This window comes from Petaurus breviceps, unplaced genomic scaffold (assembly GCF_028583685.1).
Source record: "Petaurus breviceps papuanus isolate PSGF00001 unplaced genomic scaffold, PetGlider_PUasm1.0 76, whole genome shotgun sequence".
Lineage (NCBI taxonomy): Eukaryota > Metazoa > Chordata > Mammalia > Diprotodontia > Petauridae > Petaurus > Petaurus breviceps.
In genome coordinates this window covers 5,382,759-5,398,578 of record NW_027186473.1, presented here as the reverse complement: position 1 = coordinate 5,398,578, position 15,820 = coordinate 5,382,759, and positions in this window count along the sequence as shown.

Below are 15,820 nucleotides of genomic sequence, written 5' to 3'. Positions count from 1 at the left end.
TGTGTGTGTGTGTGTATATATATATATATATATATATATATATATATATATATATATATATCAGTTGAATTCAACTTAGACTATTGATTGAGTCATTGATTTTTACTATCACACTATGTGATTCCTTTAGTGGATATTTCCCATTTGTAAATTTGATGAATATTATGCTAAAATACTTTTGTTAAGAGTAACTATATTTGGCACATCCATATCATGCCGCAATGGGCATACTTTGACCCTTCCAATCAAGCCTTTATGTATTGTCTTCCCCTGTTAAAATATAAGATTCTTTGCAGTAGAAACAGGACCTCCGCTTGGCTCTGGCACTCACTATCTCCAACACATGTAAAAGGGGACTCTAAACAAACTTTGGAGCTACAGAACCCACAAAATGACACAGAGAAGCTAACCTCCTGCTGAGCCCAGCCCCATGCTGAGGTTTTAGCCCCAGGGCAGGCCTGACCAGCTGCTGGCTTGGAGAGACTCCAGATCACCAGCAGCTGTGCCAATCCAGAATTATGAACACATAGATGCTAAGGACAAAGTGAGAGGTCAGTGCAATGTGGACTTTGGGACCTGGTATTTGGGAGTGCTTCGGCTTTTGCTTAGGGCTGTGGTACAGCCACACTCATGTGGCAGGTTCAGCTTCTGGCCTGCAGAGTGTAGAGGGACCAAATGACAAGTCTGAAGGGTAGTTGCTCTTGCTTTAACCTGATTGGATCTGGATTGCAGTCTAGGGTGGAGGTCTTGGGGTCTGCAACCAGCTTGCCAGAGCATGTGGAGGCTTAAGAGAGGGCACCCAACTAATACCTAAGGCAGCTGAGAAAACCCTAGTGTTTTATACGAAGCTCCCCTGTCTGGTAGCAGAGACCTACCATGGCAAAAAGCCCCAAAGTCAAGTAGTTGAGTGGCAACATGAGCAGGCAAAGGTAGCAAAGAAAACAACAGAATTCAACATTGGACTCCTATTTTTGGGACAGGAAGGATTAGGGCATGGAGCAGGAGGAGGACAGTGGGGTCAGGGCTCCTGCACCAAAAGCTTCACAGGAAGATTCAGGATGGTCATAGGCCATAGAGGACCTTAAGAAGCAGATAAGAGAAGCGGAGGGGTTATTGGGAGGAGAGATGAGAATGATGCAGGAGAATTACGAAATGAGAGTCAGTGGCTTGACTGAGGAAAATAATACCTTAAGAAATGGACTGACTCAGATGGCAAAGGAGGCTTGGGGAGGCAATGAGGAGAAGAAGGTCTTGAAGAGTCACTTTTGCCAGGTGGAAGAACAATCTCAGGGGCTCATTGAGGAGAATCATTCCTTTGGAGTTGGATTGGAGCAAATGGAAGCTAGTGAGTTTATGAGAAATCAAGATTCTGTTAAATGGATCCAGACAGATGAGGGAATGGAAGGCAATGTGAAGTACCTCACTGGAAGGACTGCTGACCTGGGGAGATAATTTAAGAGTTGTTGGATTACCTGAAAGCCATGTTTGGGGAAGGAAACTAGAGATCATTCTCCAAGAAATTCTCAAGGAAAACGGGCCTGATGTTTTGGAACCAGAGGGGAAAATAGAGGTTGGGGGAATCCACCAATCACCTCCTGGGGAAGATCCCAAAGAGAAAACTCCTGGGAGTATTGTGGCCAGCTTCCAGTTCCCACATCAAGGAGAAGGTGTTGCAAGCAGCCAGGAAGAAACAATTTGAGTATTGTGGAGGTACAATCAGGATGGCCCAGGATCTGGCAGCTTCTGCACTAAGGGATCAAAGGGCTTCTAAGCCTTTTGTTGTTCCAGATGTGATGTTCCAGAAGGTGAAGGAGCTGGGATTGAGAACGGGAATCACCTACCCTGCAGAACTGTGTATCATATTTTAGGGGAGGGTGTGGTCATTTGGTGGAGTGGAGGACTTTCAGGCATTCTTGATGAGGGAACCAGAGTTGAGTGGAGATTTTGTCTCCTAAATGATTAGGGGAATGGTCAATGAAAAATATTAGAGAGAATTATAGAAGTTTAGATGTAGAGTATAGTTAAGCAGAAAGATCAAAAGTTTTTGGACATGTTGAGTTTGAATTGTTAATAGGACAAATGAAAGGAGATGTTCAGGAAAGAATCGCAGATATGAGTCTAGAATTTAGGACAGATGAGAGCTAGATATAAATATTTGGAAGTCATTTGTAGAAATGTAATAATGCTGATACACATATAACATATATCAACAACAATTATGAAATATCTAATAATGCAGCTTTTAAAGGGAATTGCATTGAGTAAATAGAGACATGGAAAATGAAATATATGGTTAGTTATTTGTCTGTTGTTCTCCTATGTTAAAGTAAGTGATCAGCAAGTATTTATTGAGTACCTACTCTGTATTTAGCCTGAGGTATCCTAAGTTACAAGATGGAAGATCATCCTATACTCCACTTTCAATTTTTGGTCCCATAGGCAAGGCTGGATTCAGAGGCAGGGAAAATTGCTGCTTATTGAATGAATAGAACACCTGCCAGAAACACCACATTTTGTTCTCTCTGAGTGTTTTCCAAGGTAGCTTTCATTAGATTTCTCTCAAATTGAATCCCAAGTAATAAGTAGAAGAAGATTTGGAGAGGAGAGCAATAGAAAGCTGTAGGGGAGATATAAGGAATATTGCAGTAACAACCTCTGATGCTTTAATAGCATTTTATGGTTTACAAAGCACTTTAGAAATATTATCAGATTTGTTCCTTACAGTCCTATGAAGGAGATAAAGCAGATATTATTTATTCTGATTTTTGTGATGAAGAAACTGAGACTCAAAGACTGTGACTTGCCCAAGGACAGTACAAAGAAGAGGAAATTTCGACTCAGGTTTTCTGTCTCCAGTTTTAGTGCCTTTTTCTATGACCTGAGATGTATATTAGGTCAGAGAAAGAATTTAAAAAAGGATAGAAGAGCAAGATTCGTGTGTGTGTATGTGTGTGTGATTGAATAATAGGAGAAACTGGATAATAATAAAAATTGAGGCAAAAGATAGAGGACAATGGTGATTATTTTAATGATATAATGCATATGTATGTATGTATGTATATGTCCATACATACAAACATGTGTATATTTACACACATATATAAATATATATGCATGTATATTTATATCCATTCATGTATCTGAACATCCATATTCTTCCATAGATACATATATACGTATATATGTATCTATGGAAGAATATGGATATTCAGACAATGTTTATAAGGTTCCCCAAAACTGAACAGATCAATTAGGACAGAAAGATGATTTTTAAAAAGAAATTTTATTTTATTTTGGTTTTTTTTACATTTTATATAAACATGAGTAGAGTGAAGGTAATGTACAGTTTGTCTTATTTCTGAACTTTGTAAGACATTTCCTTTAAATTATTGTTGTATTAGTTGGCAGCTTCTACTTAGTTTGTACTGAATCAGTATCAGAAAGGAACCATGAAAAAGTACATTCTTCCTTGGAGAAATCTCTTTTTTTTCCTCCAGTTTATGTAAACATTGTGCCCTGATGACTTGAGCCTTGGTTTGTTGACTATTGGCTTCCATGTTTATTCTCTCATTCTTATCCATCTTTTTTTTTGGCCCTTGCTTATAAAATGGCCTCCACTCATGTCATACATTGTTTTTGTTGTCAAACTTCTTTTTGTCACTTAAATACCTTGTTCTTAAATATATGAACAGAATACACTCGAACCGTTCAGGACTATTTGTGTATTAAATTTCTGAATTCTGGAATTGGAGGCTTTATTGATGTCTAAAATGATTTTTCCCTCTAAAATTGTTAAATGGACAAAGCAATTGTAGAGGATAACTTTTTTTCCCAGTGGTCAATGCAATAGAATACAAAATATTAATCAAGGTGTTTTTTAATGGATTTGACTTTTTAAAGATTCAGAGGATTCCAGATTAGCTGGAAGGAACTTCAGACATCATTTAGTCCAACACCTTTATTTTATAGAAGAGGAAACTAAGAATAAAAAGTTAAAAATAACAATTAAAGGGGTGGCTAGGTGGCATGAGTAGAACATAGGCCCTAGAGTCAGGAGGACCTGAGTTCAAATCTGGCCTCAGACATTTAACACTTACTAGATGTGTGACCTTAGGCAAGTCACTTAACCCCAACTTCCCTGCCCTCCCTTCTACAAAAAAAAACAAATAATAATAATAATAATAATAATAATTTAAAAAGGTCTTTCCAAGTTCTCATTTTGAGTGAGGCAATACTCAGGCAGTGAATATGGCTCTTTAAGAAGTGACTTTAGCTTTCAAAGGCCAAGGTCTCCCTCTGCATCCTAAGCCATCTTCATTCATCCTGATCTCTATATATGGAAACTGGACCCAGATGGCTCTGGAGGAGAAAGTAAGGCTGGTGACTGCACAACCCTCCCTCCCTCAAATCCATTCCAATTGCAAATTATGCCATCATCTCCCTGATATCCTTGTCTTCTTCAAGAATGAAGGACAAGCCACAGCCTGTGATTAGTTCAAGCTGTCCAAATGGGGACCCAGCTAAAGTTGGACAACGCAGCTTATCCTGTCCTGTCCTATTCTGTCCTCTCTTCTCTTGTCCTCTCCTCTCATTGGGTATCATGCCCTTACCTGAGCGTGTTCTGCCCAAAGGAAAGTAAATTTTGATGGCTGAAACCTACCTTATTCTAGAACTTAGCAAGAGCAGTAAGGCTAAATAAATTAAAGGCATAAACATACTTAAAGAAGAGAAATTGCCCCTATTTTGTTTATGATGGTTTACTTATGAAATCTTTGAAATAATTGAAATAACTTGTGCAAAGTGGCAGGTTATAAAATAAACCAGAATCAACAATGTTTCTATAAAATAAAATATTAACTATACTATAAATAAATAAAATAGTAACGATGCTGTAAATATTATAAAATAGTAACAAAATCTAAGAAATAATAGAAACAAATCCCACCATATATAACTAAAAAATGCCAAATTATTTGAGGATCAAGCGAAAAAAGCACTCAAAATACTTTTACATATCCATCTACAAAGTGCTCCTTAAACAAACAACAACTTAAATAATTGAAGGCATGATGAGTGGTTAAACTTGGGCCATATAAATCTAAATGTGATAAATATGATAATAATGATGATTCTTTTGTTCAGTTGTTTCAGTCATGTTTGACTCTGTGACCCACTTTTGGGTTTCTTGAGAAAGATACTATACTGGTTTGCTACTTCTTTCTCCAACTCATTTTGCAAATGAGAGAGGTGAAGCAAATGGGGTTAAATGACTTTCCCAGGATCACACAGCTAGTATGTTTCTGAGGTCAGATCTGAACTTATGAAGATGAGTCTGTCTGATTCTGACCACAAGGCTCTATGCCCTACAGCACCTAGCTGCCCAATGAGTATGATTATTGGCATTTATATAAAACTTTAATGTTTAAAAAGTGTTCTACACATGTTACATCACTTGATTTTCATAGCACCCTTCTGAGGTAAATTATATTGTGAAAACCAGAAAGATTACATTTTGTGAACACCCTCCATTTTGAGACTTATTCTGGTAAATCCTGGCTTTCAGGGAATTCCACCTATTCACTCACCTCCTACCAACTGAAAAAGTTACAAATTTATCCTCCAAAGAAAAATCCAATTGCCTAATCCTATATTCTGTTTTGTTTCTTCCTGCTTATTGTTTGCTTTTAATGTGTAAAAATCTGTGCAAAATCTATATTTTGGTCCTTGTGCTGCTGTGGGGCCCTATACTCAACTTATTAAATGCTTTGCTAATGAATTACATTGCTTGGCCTCTGTCTCCTTACACATTATAAATACACCCATGGCAGTTTTTAGCAAGCCGAAATGAAATCAGGAGGTCAAGAGAGAACCACAGACCTTGGAATGAACTTTCAAAAGAATTTTCTGGTGCGCTCTAGTCAACTTTTTCACCAAGAGACTTTTTCAAGGAAGACATCCCCAGAGGTTGAAATCCCCCTGGATTTCAAATTATTCACAGGTTAGGTAAGCCCCTATACTGTGTGTGAAGCTCCATTAATGGAACAATTAGATCCAGTAATAGCATACTGAAAGGAACCCCCTGGGGGGAAATGTATATCCTAGGACCAGGGGAAGCTCTGGGTTCAACTATGAATGACAAAAAAAAAAAAAAAAAAAAAAAAAAGAAAGAAAGAAAGAGAGAGAGAGAGAAAGAGAAAGAGAAAGAAAAAAGCATACTATTGAAGGATGTGAAATTTGGTCTGAACCTGCAAGATATTCAGCTGGAAATCTGTTTTGGCTCCAATATGGCACTCATTGTTACAAATTAAAGAAATTAAGGCTACTCATTGAAAATCCTCCTTCACATCAGATGCAATATTGGTTTGACTGGGCCACTTTATCTGATAGATTGTATTCAACAACCCTTAAAGGGTTTTCTTACTTGTATCCTCTCCTGCCTTCAGCTGCTTCTTTCTAGCACCACCTTCTCTGTTCCTTTGACTTTTCTGTCTCAAACTGCTAGGCATGCCACTATGCAGGGTTCACCTCCTCCTTTCTTCTCTGTTACTCCATCTTACTCCCCTCCTATAGTAACAGCAGATTTGATTTCCTTTGAATATGAGAGACCTGATAGAAATCTTTCCTCTTCAGGAAAGATTCGCTTGATCCAACTAATCCAGAAATTATGCTACCCATCAGAAATGATCAACTTGTTAGTTCCTCTGATCTCTTCACATGGCTGAGAGAGATACTCCTAAATTTTAAAGAGTATCCTAGAGCTGTTATAACTTAATTTCAGACCATATTTAGAGGTTATAATCCAACCAGGAAGAAGTAATTGATTTAATAATGATTTTACTCTCCTTGGGAAAGAGAACAGTCTACACAGAGGCAACAAACAGACAAGTTCTGGTGGAGGGAGCAGCTCCCAGCCCTGAGGATCTTCCCAAAAGACTTTTAGAATATCCACATTGGAACCCAAATGTCCAGGCCATTTATACCAGATTACAGAAGGCCAGGAAGTATTTAATCAGGTGCATGGAGGCATGTGGTATCCATCCTGAGAATTGGAGCAAATTCCAATAAACTATTCAGGAAGAAAATGAAATCCCTAACTGCTTTTAGGACAGGCTGTCTATGAGTGCTCAATGACATATGGGATTAGGCTCACTAAGCCCTTAAGATGCAAGAATCATTAGGTGCCAATTTGTTAATCAATCGCATTCAGAAATATGGACTATTTCTATAAAATTGCCCTGAACAGTATAAGAAGGGCATAGACAAGCTAAAGAGCATTGCCTTGTATGTGCATGAGGCAAGGGATTAAAAAAAAAAAACCAAGCTAAAACCTTGGACAACCCTGGCCCCTTCCCAAGCAGCTCTGGCTCTCTTTCAAGCTATACCAGGAACTGTGGCCTGTATTAGTTCTTTTATTGTCACAAAAATGCACCATTTTTTTCCAGAGGATATAGCAAGAAGTGAGACTTAAAAATGGGAATAAAAGGGGTCCTAAAAGAACCCAGGGAAGGTCTCTGACATAAGAATGGGGGAAGAGCAGGGACAATAGATTCTGATTAAGGTCTTTTTTTTCTGATCCTGATATCCTTACCTCAACTAACACCACCTGTTGTGAAGATCAAATGAGAATAATAACTGAAAAGTGCCTAACACAGTACCTGGCACATATTATCCCAGTCTCTACCTTTCCCCATACTACTGAACCCCATGCCTCCCTTAAAGTCATGATATATAATCGCACACTAGATACAAGGGCTTCAAATTTGGTTTTGATGAGCAAATAATATTTTCACTGTACTTCTATTGTGTCTCTAAATGTGTTTGGTATCATGAGGAAACCTCAGTGTCCCCAAATTCTCTCCCTGTATGGTTACTGTTGGCCGTCTCTTAGTGAAACGTTCTTTTCTTCTTATGTCAAAGTCTCCTGTTAACCTGTTGAGCCATGATCTTATTTGTAAACTTAGGGATACTATTTCCTATTCTCCCATTAGTTCTCTGTAACTGCAACTCCCTAAGGACTCCCTCTCTGTTCCCTGTGTTGGTTCAGTTTGCCCAAGAGACCCTTGATAGTAATTCAGGAATTCCATCTGACATCCATAATTCTTTATGGTGACTTGATTTTCAAAGGTAGGATTGTTAACAATTCTCTTTACCTATCACCATCAAGACTAAGGAAGGTCCTCCATCATTCATTCATTCATAACCTTTGCCCAGGGAGACCATCAAAGGTACTTTCCCCACTATTGACTCTGAGAGATCAAGGTAATATTGTTCCATATAAGTGCTTTTTTTAACATTCCTATCCTTGCTTTTAGAAAACCCAAGCCAGTCCCTGATGGTAACCTGTTTCTCCCTTTTGCAAGACTTTGTTATTATTGTTGTTCAGTCATGTTCAGTTCTGTGTGACCCCATAAACTTTAGCATGCCAGTATTGTCCATGGGCTTTTCTTGATGAAGAAACTAGAATGGTTTGCCATTTCCTTCTCCAGCGGATTAAGGCAAATTTAGATGACATGACTTGCACAGACCACACAGCTAGTAGGTGTCTGAGGCCAGATTTAAATCAAATCTTCTTAATTCCAGGTCCAGGGCTCTATCCACTGAGTTGCCTAGCTGCTTACAAGACTTAAGTGTTGTTACTGTCTATGTTATCTGTTGTTAACGCCTATGTTATGTTCCAACAAACAGTAGTTCCCAATCTTGTGACCATCATCTCCTACAATCCCACTACCTGTTTTCCTGTATTGGGTCTTTCCTCACTTTTTTAAAGTATCTTCATTCACCCACATACCCAGAACCCGTCTTCATCTGAAAATGACACAATGCATATGGACTCCTCTGCCTTGAGGTTATATAGAAAACCACACTGTTTTCTGAAATCTTGTCTTTGAACTTAGCTTTCATCACTTTCAAGAGCTCCTCTCTGGTTCAGTACATTGAGGATCTCAAAGCATGTATAGGCTTTTCAATAACTATTAGTTACCAAAAGCAAATGCTATTTAGAGAGCAATCAGATATTGCCACCAGTGGATTTTAAACTTTGGTGAGATCACTAAGCCTCTAATTTTCCCAACCAAAGATAACATTTCAGAACATTTATAGCTTGAACCAGAATATCTTGTATTCTTGTGGATCTCAAGAAAGTCCTGTCATTAGCTCCAGGACTGCAACTTCTAAATTATAGTAATCCCTTTTATATTTTTGTATAGGAACATAAGGCGGTGACCACAGGGGTGGATCCTATCTTCACCTTGCAGCATTTTACTCTGCTCAGCTAATTCAGGGGTTTCAGGGCTCCACCGTGAATGCAAGTATTAGCAACCACCACCCTTTTAGTTGAAAAAAAAAACCGTGTGATTTTGCTTTAGAGGTCCCACTTTTAGAGCAGTGCCCCCATGATGTTGATTCTTTCTTCTTAAGATACCACACAGTAGCTTTCTCTGATGAAAGACTTGTCAGATATAAAGTGACATTATTTATTTAAGAATATGGGACTCTAAAGTGTTGTTCAATTTTTAACCTGGTCACATTACTCCCTGATTTTCCTACCTCTAGTGAGCCTCTGTCTTTCTGTGGTAGATGTGGCAGCAAGACCCCACAAGGACCTTTCTGAAGCCCCCACACAGAACCCTGTCCATGTCCTATATTGTGATGTCTTCCCTTTTATGAGAGATCCATCTGGCACACAGGCACTGCTGTAGTTTCTGACCATGACACTGTTTGGGCAGCTTTTCTGCTGTCTATCCTCATTGCCCAAGCTGCCAAACTGATTGTGCTTCCGCAACCTTGCTATCTGGTTGGACATCTATACTGATTCATGTTATGTCTTTGGAGTTTTTCATAGCATCAGGATGCTATAGTTACACAGTTGTGTCTTGATTTCTTCTAATAAAGTTATTGCAAATGCACAATACTACAGTAAATTTCTATCTGCCTTCCCAGTATCCATTGTCCTGCCGACACTAATGGTACTAACCCTGTTTCAAGGGGTAACAATCATGCTGGGGCTTCTGTAAAACTTTCTGCCCTTGATGACCTTATGCATACATTTTTATCGTTTTTTCCTGATAATTTCAACCTCTCTTTATGTTACAATGACTCTGAAACTACAAAGTAGAAATAGTAATTTTCTGCAAAGCAGGTATCTGGGTTTTGGATGACTGTAGAAGGCAAACCTCTTCTCCCTCGGAGTCTCTAACACCAGGTATGTTGGTTATCCATAAGGGGTGGTGGTGATGGTTATGGTGGCATTGGTAGTGGTGGTGGTATGTTGTTACATGGGATTGTTGATATGATTAGGAGAGTTTGGGTCACCCTTTGTATTACCTCTATTGTTGCGTATATTTGTCCTTCCTGTCCTACTTGTCAGGCATTTGATCAACAAGCATTGCTTTTGATGTCTGTGTTCTAGTTTATACTACTTCTGAGGATTTGCAAATTTATTTCACGTGTGCCTGTCTTTCCACTATAGGATCAGCTTCATTTTTGTCACTGATTAACTTACTTGTTGGGTCAATGTATTTCAGATTCTAAGCTCACAGTAATTTTCATAGCTAAAATTATTCTCAAAGAACATATGCCTCAGGTTTGACCCTCCTGCTTACATTGACTCAAATAGGTGATCTCATTTCACTGAAAAGATCCTTTTCCAGATTTGTTACCTGTCTTGTAACCCCCAGGTGTTATGCCCCAGAGTTTTGGTAATGTTGAACATAGGAAGAAAGACCTAAAGACCTGATTGGCAAGCCATGTTCTGAAACATATCTTAAGTGCCCCTTTAGGCTTCCCCTTGTTTTATTTCTTTTTTTTCAAATGCTTTATTAACTTCTGATTTACATCATTCATTTCTGCCAGATTTTGAGTTACAAATTTTCTCCCCATTTTTCCCCTACCCACCGCCCCAAAATAGCAGTACCACTGGATATCCAATCCTCCAATCTGCTCTCTCACATATTTTCTCCCATACCCCTTTCGACTTTTCCAGCGTGTCTCTATGCCCCAGTGCCTGTATATCTTATTTCCCAATTACATGTAAAATAGTGTTAATAACAGTACACACACACACAGACATATATAAAGTATTTGATTTTAAAACTATGATTTCCAGATTCATTCCCTTCCTCCCTTGTCAACCACCCATACTGGGAAAATAAGAAGTTCAGTTTAGGTTGTACATGTGTGGCAAATGCAAAACAATAACATAGTAGATATGTTGTAAAAAACTGACTATATTTCCCTCCTTCCTATCCCACCTCCCACTTGTTCTATTCTCTACTTTGATCCCGTCCCTTTTCAAAAGTGGGTGCTTCCAACTTCCTTCCCCCCCCTATCCTGCCTCTACCTTCCATCATCCCCCCTCTCATCCCCTCTCCCCCCTCCCCACTCTCCTGGAGTGTCAGATACCTTATTTAGTGCGTATTTCATTCGCTCCTCAAGACAAATTCAGTGGGAATAGGTTTTACCCATTCCCTTTTTCCTTCCTATTTTCCCCTCCATTGTAACCATTTTCTCTTGCCTCTTCTATATGAGATGGTTTACCCCATTTTTATCTCCCCATCTCCTCTCATTACATTCCTCTCTCACCTCTTAATTTCACCTTTTAAGTATCATCCCTTCTTGTTAAATTGGTTCTGTGCCTTCTATCTATGTATACTTGAAAACATATATACACGGTTTCACGTATTTATCCATATGCCTATATGCCCTCATATATAGACATAAATATTTCTATTCCCTTCAACTACTGAGAAAAGTTTCATAAGTTAAAATTATTGTTTTTCCATGTAGGAATGTTAATAGTTCAACTTTGGTAAGTTCCTTATGATTTCTTTTCCCTGTTTACCTTCTCATGCTTCTCTTGCTTCTTGTATCTGAATGTCAAATTTTTTATTAAACTTTGTTTTTTTCAGCAAGAATGCTTGAAAGTCCTCTATTCCACTGAATGGTCATATTTTCCCCTGAAACATGGCACTCAGTTTTTCTGGGTAGCTGACTCTTGGTTTTAATCCCAGCTCCTTTGACCTCTGGAATATCACATCTCAAGCCCTTTGATCCCTCAGTGTAGAAGCTGCCAGATCCTGGGTTATCCTGATTGTGTTTCCACAATATTCAAATTGTATCTTCCTGTCTGCTTGTGAAATTCTCTCCTTAATCTGGGAATTCTGGAACCTGGTTATAATATTCCTAGGAGTTTTCTTTTGGGGATCTTTTTCAGGAGGTGATGGGTAGATTCTTTCAACCTCTATTTTGCCCTCTGGTTCTAAAACATCAGGGCAGTTTTCTTTGAGAACTTCCTGGAGGATGATTTCTAGGTTCTTACTTTGATCATGGCTTTCAGGTAGTCCAATAATTTTTAAATTATCTCTCCTGGATCTATTTTCCAAGTCATTGGTTTTTCCCATGAGATATTTCACATTGCCTTCTATTCTTTCATTTGTTTGCATCTGTTTAACAGCATCTTGATTTCTCATAAAATCATTAGCTTCCATTTGCTCCAATCTAATTCTGAAGCAATGATTATCCTCATTGAGCTTTTGAGATTTTTTTTCCATCTGGCAAATTTGGATTTTTAAGGCATTCTTTTCCTTATTGCCTTTTTGAGCCTCTTTTGCCATTTGAGTTAGTTTATTTTTTAAGGTGTTATTTTCCTCAGTCAGGCTGTTGACTCTCATTTCATATTGTTCTTGCATCATTTTCATTTCTCTTCCCAATTTTTCCTCCACTTCTCTTATCTGCTTCTTAAGGTCCTCTATGGCCTGTAACCAGCTCCTATTTTCCTTTGAAGTTTTGGTGCAGGAGTTCTTACTTCACTGTCTTCCTCTTGTTCCATGCTTTGCTCCTTTTTGTCCCCAAAATAGTAGTCTAATGTTGGAATCTTCTTTCTGCTTTGTTTCCTTTGCCTGGTCATGTTGCCCCTCAGTCACTTGACCCCTGGGCATTTTGCCACTGTAGGACTCTGCCACCAGACAGGGGAGCTTTTATCCCAAACTGGGGTTTTCTCAGCTTCCAGAGGTATTAGATGGGTGCCCTCTCTGAGATCTCCACACGTTCTGGCAAGTTGGACACCCTAGGACTTCCACCTTAGACTGCAATCCAGATCCTAACAGGTTAAAGCAAGAGGGATTACCCCTCAGACTTGTGCTTGGTTCCCCTACACTCTGCAGACCAGGAGCTGAAGCTGCCACATGGTGCTGGCTGGCTGTGCAGTCGTTTCTGTGGCTTCTCACCCTGGGGGCAAAAGCCATGCACTCCCAGTTACTGTGTCCCAAAGTCCAGATTACAACTGACCTCTCACTTTGTCCTTCCCATCTATATGTGGATAAATCTGGAAATGGACACAGCTGCTGGTGATCTGGATTCCCTCTGGCTGGGGGCTGCTCAAGCCCGCCCTGGGGCTAAAGCCTTGCCATGGTGTTGGGCTTGGCTCCCAGAGCACTGCTCTGGTAGATTCCTGCCAGCCTGCTGGGCTGTTCTCAGTGGGAGGTTAGCTTCTCTGTGTCATTCTGTGGGTTCTGCAGCTCCAAAGTTTGTTTAGAGTCCCCCTTTTTACATGGATTGTGGAAGGTGGAAGCAGGAGCAGAGGGGAGGTCCTGCTTCTACTCTGCCATCTTGACTCCACCTCCCCCCCTTGTTTTATTTCATCTGTTAAGCCTATCAATGTGGGAATGACATCTTTCTCCTTTTGAAATGCTTTTTTGGTAATCTTCCTAAAAAGGCAAAACTTATCCCCTAATAATATTCATCATTACTCGAAGGAGATTCTTCTGTTGCGTCTTATACACAGGAACTACAAAATAGATTGAAGGAGCTTCATGACATGTGGTCTGTAGTCCAGACTGAGCCCTTGGATTTTTCACTATGTGATTTTCACCCTGGAGATAAGATCTGCATCAAGAATTTCCAGCAGTATAGTGGAACTCAGTATGCATGGGAAAGTCTAATCCAAGTACTACTGACCACTCCAACTGCAATCAGCATAAGCAAAAATGAATCCTAAATATATTGTTCCCATATGAAACCTTCCCCTCATATTATTTCATAATATTTTTATTCTGTTTTCTGTTATCTCATTTGTTGTTCTTTCCCTAGTCTACTTCCTTTAAGAGAACTGGAAAAAAAATATATTAACCCTATTAGTAGCCTCCATGAGAAGGTTGGTCCCACATGATATCATCTTAGTGCATGGATGCTGATGTGTCATGATATCTATCAAAGTAACCCTAATTGATATATGGTACTCTCTATTACTGAAAATTAAATTCTCCTGCAACCAGCACATTAAATTGGCTCTGGGTAACCTAAAATACCACTTTTGAAAGGGAGCTTTTATATAATTTGTTTTAGTTACTAGTTATAACAGTGCCCCCAGTAGGAAAATAGAAGATTACAAGCCAAGATTAATATCACTGACACAATTTTATAATAAAAATTAATTTTCAAATTTAATGAGACCTTTGATGCCATCAAATTTAATATTGTATCATGTAAAGTGGTCACTGTTTGGGGTTTTCTTTTCTGTGTTACCAAGAAGCAAAGTCCTAAGGATACTGTAGATTTAGAAAAACTGAAGATGTATAGATCAACTTTTGATTTTCCTGATATTACCAAAGGAGACCCTTTTATCTGTGCTAAACCTGTCTCTTTAGTGAGATTAGAGACATGAAACCTCAATGCATTTCTTTGGCCAATCCTACTTATCATGGCTCTAGCTAGAACAAATTGATGCAAACTTTAATACAGATTAATAATATAAGAATAATTAAAGCTTTGGAGGAGTTAAATATTATCCTTCAGATGTTCCTTGAGGACTAGAAACCCCTGGACACTTTTTTTGTTTGTGGTGATAAAGCTTCTCTCTTACCCTCAACTGATTTGGAACATGGGATTGCCTATTTGGCCCTACCAGTATCAATCTTTAATCATACTATAGGAATAGTGGAAAAAACCTTTGAGAAAATGGAGATTTCAATGTCAAAAAAGAAAAAAAAAGACCATAGTTAGTGGAGATGTGGTTAAGATCCAACCCCTCCCCCTCCATAAAACAACAAGGACAAAGGATGAAGTTTCTCTGGTCCCTATCTCCATATATTTTGGTTGTAGTGATATAGAAGGTTGCTAGAAACCTCTCGTTTGTAATTGAGAAACTTTCCCAGGCCCCAAGGGCAGAGGGTGAGTTGAATATGATATCTAAAAAAATAAAATTAAGGGGTGAGAGAGGATTGTACTGGGTGAAGTAGAAAGGGAGAGAGAGAATGGGGTAAATTATCTTACATAAAGGAGGCAAGAAAAACTTTTATAATAGAGGGAAAGAGGAGGAAGGTGAGACAGAATGATTGAAACCTTTCTCTCATTGGATTTGGCTTGAGGAAATAACATATACACTCAATTGGATATGAAAATCTACCTTACCCTACAGGAAAGTAGTGGGGAAGGGGATTAGGGCAGGGGGGGGTATGAGGGGGTTGGAATGGAGGGCAAATGGGAGGAGGGGATAATCAGAAGTAAACACTTTTCAGGAGGGAAAGAACAAAGGAAAGAATGGAATAAATGGAGGGTGGTATAGGATAGAGGGAAATATAGTTAATCTTTTACAACATGACAGTTTTGGAAGGGTTTTGCATGACTACACATGTTTAACCAATAGAAAATTGCTTGCTTCTCAATGAGTATAGGTGTGGAAGGAGAAAGGGAGAGAATATGGAACTCAAAGTTTTAAAAACAAATGCTAAAAATCATTTTTACATCCAACGGGGAAATAAGATATACAGGAAATTGGGTATAGAAATTTATCTTGTCCTATAGGAAAATAGAAGTTTAAGGGGAT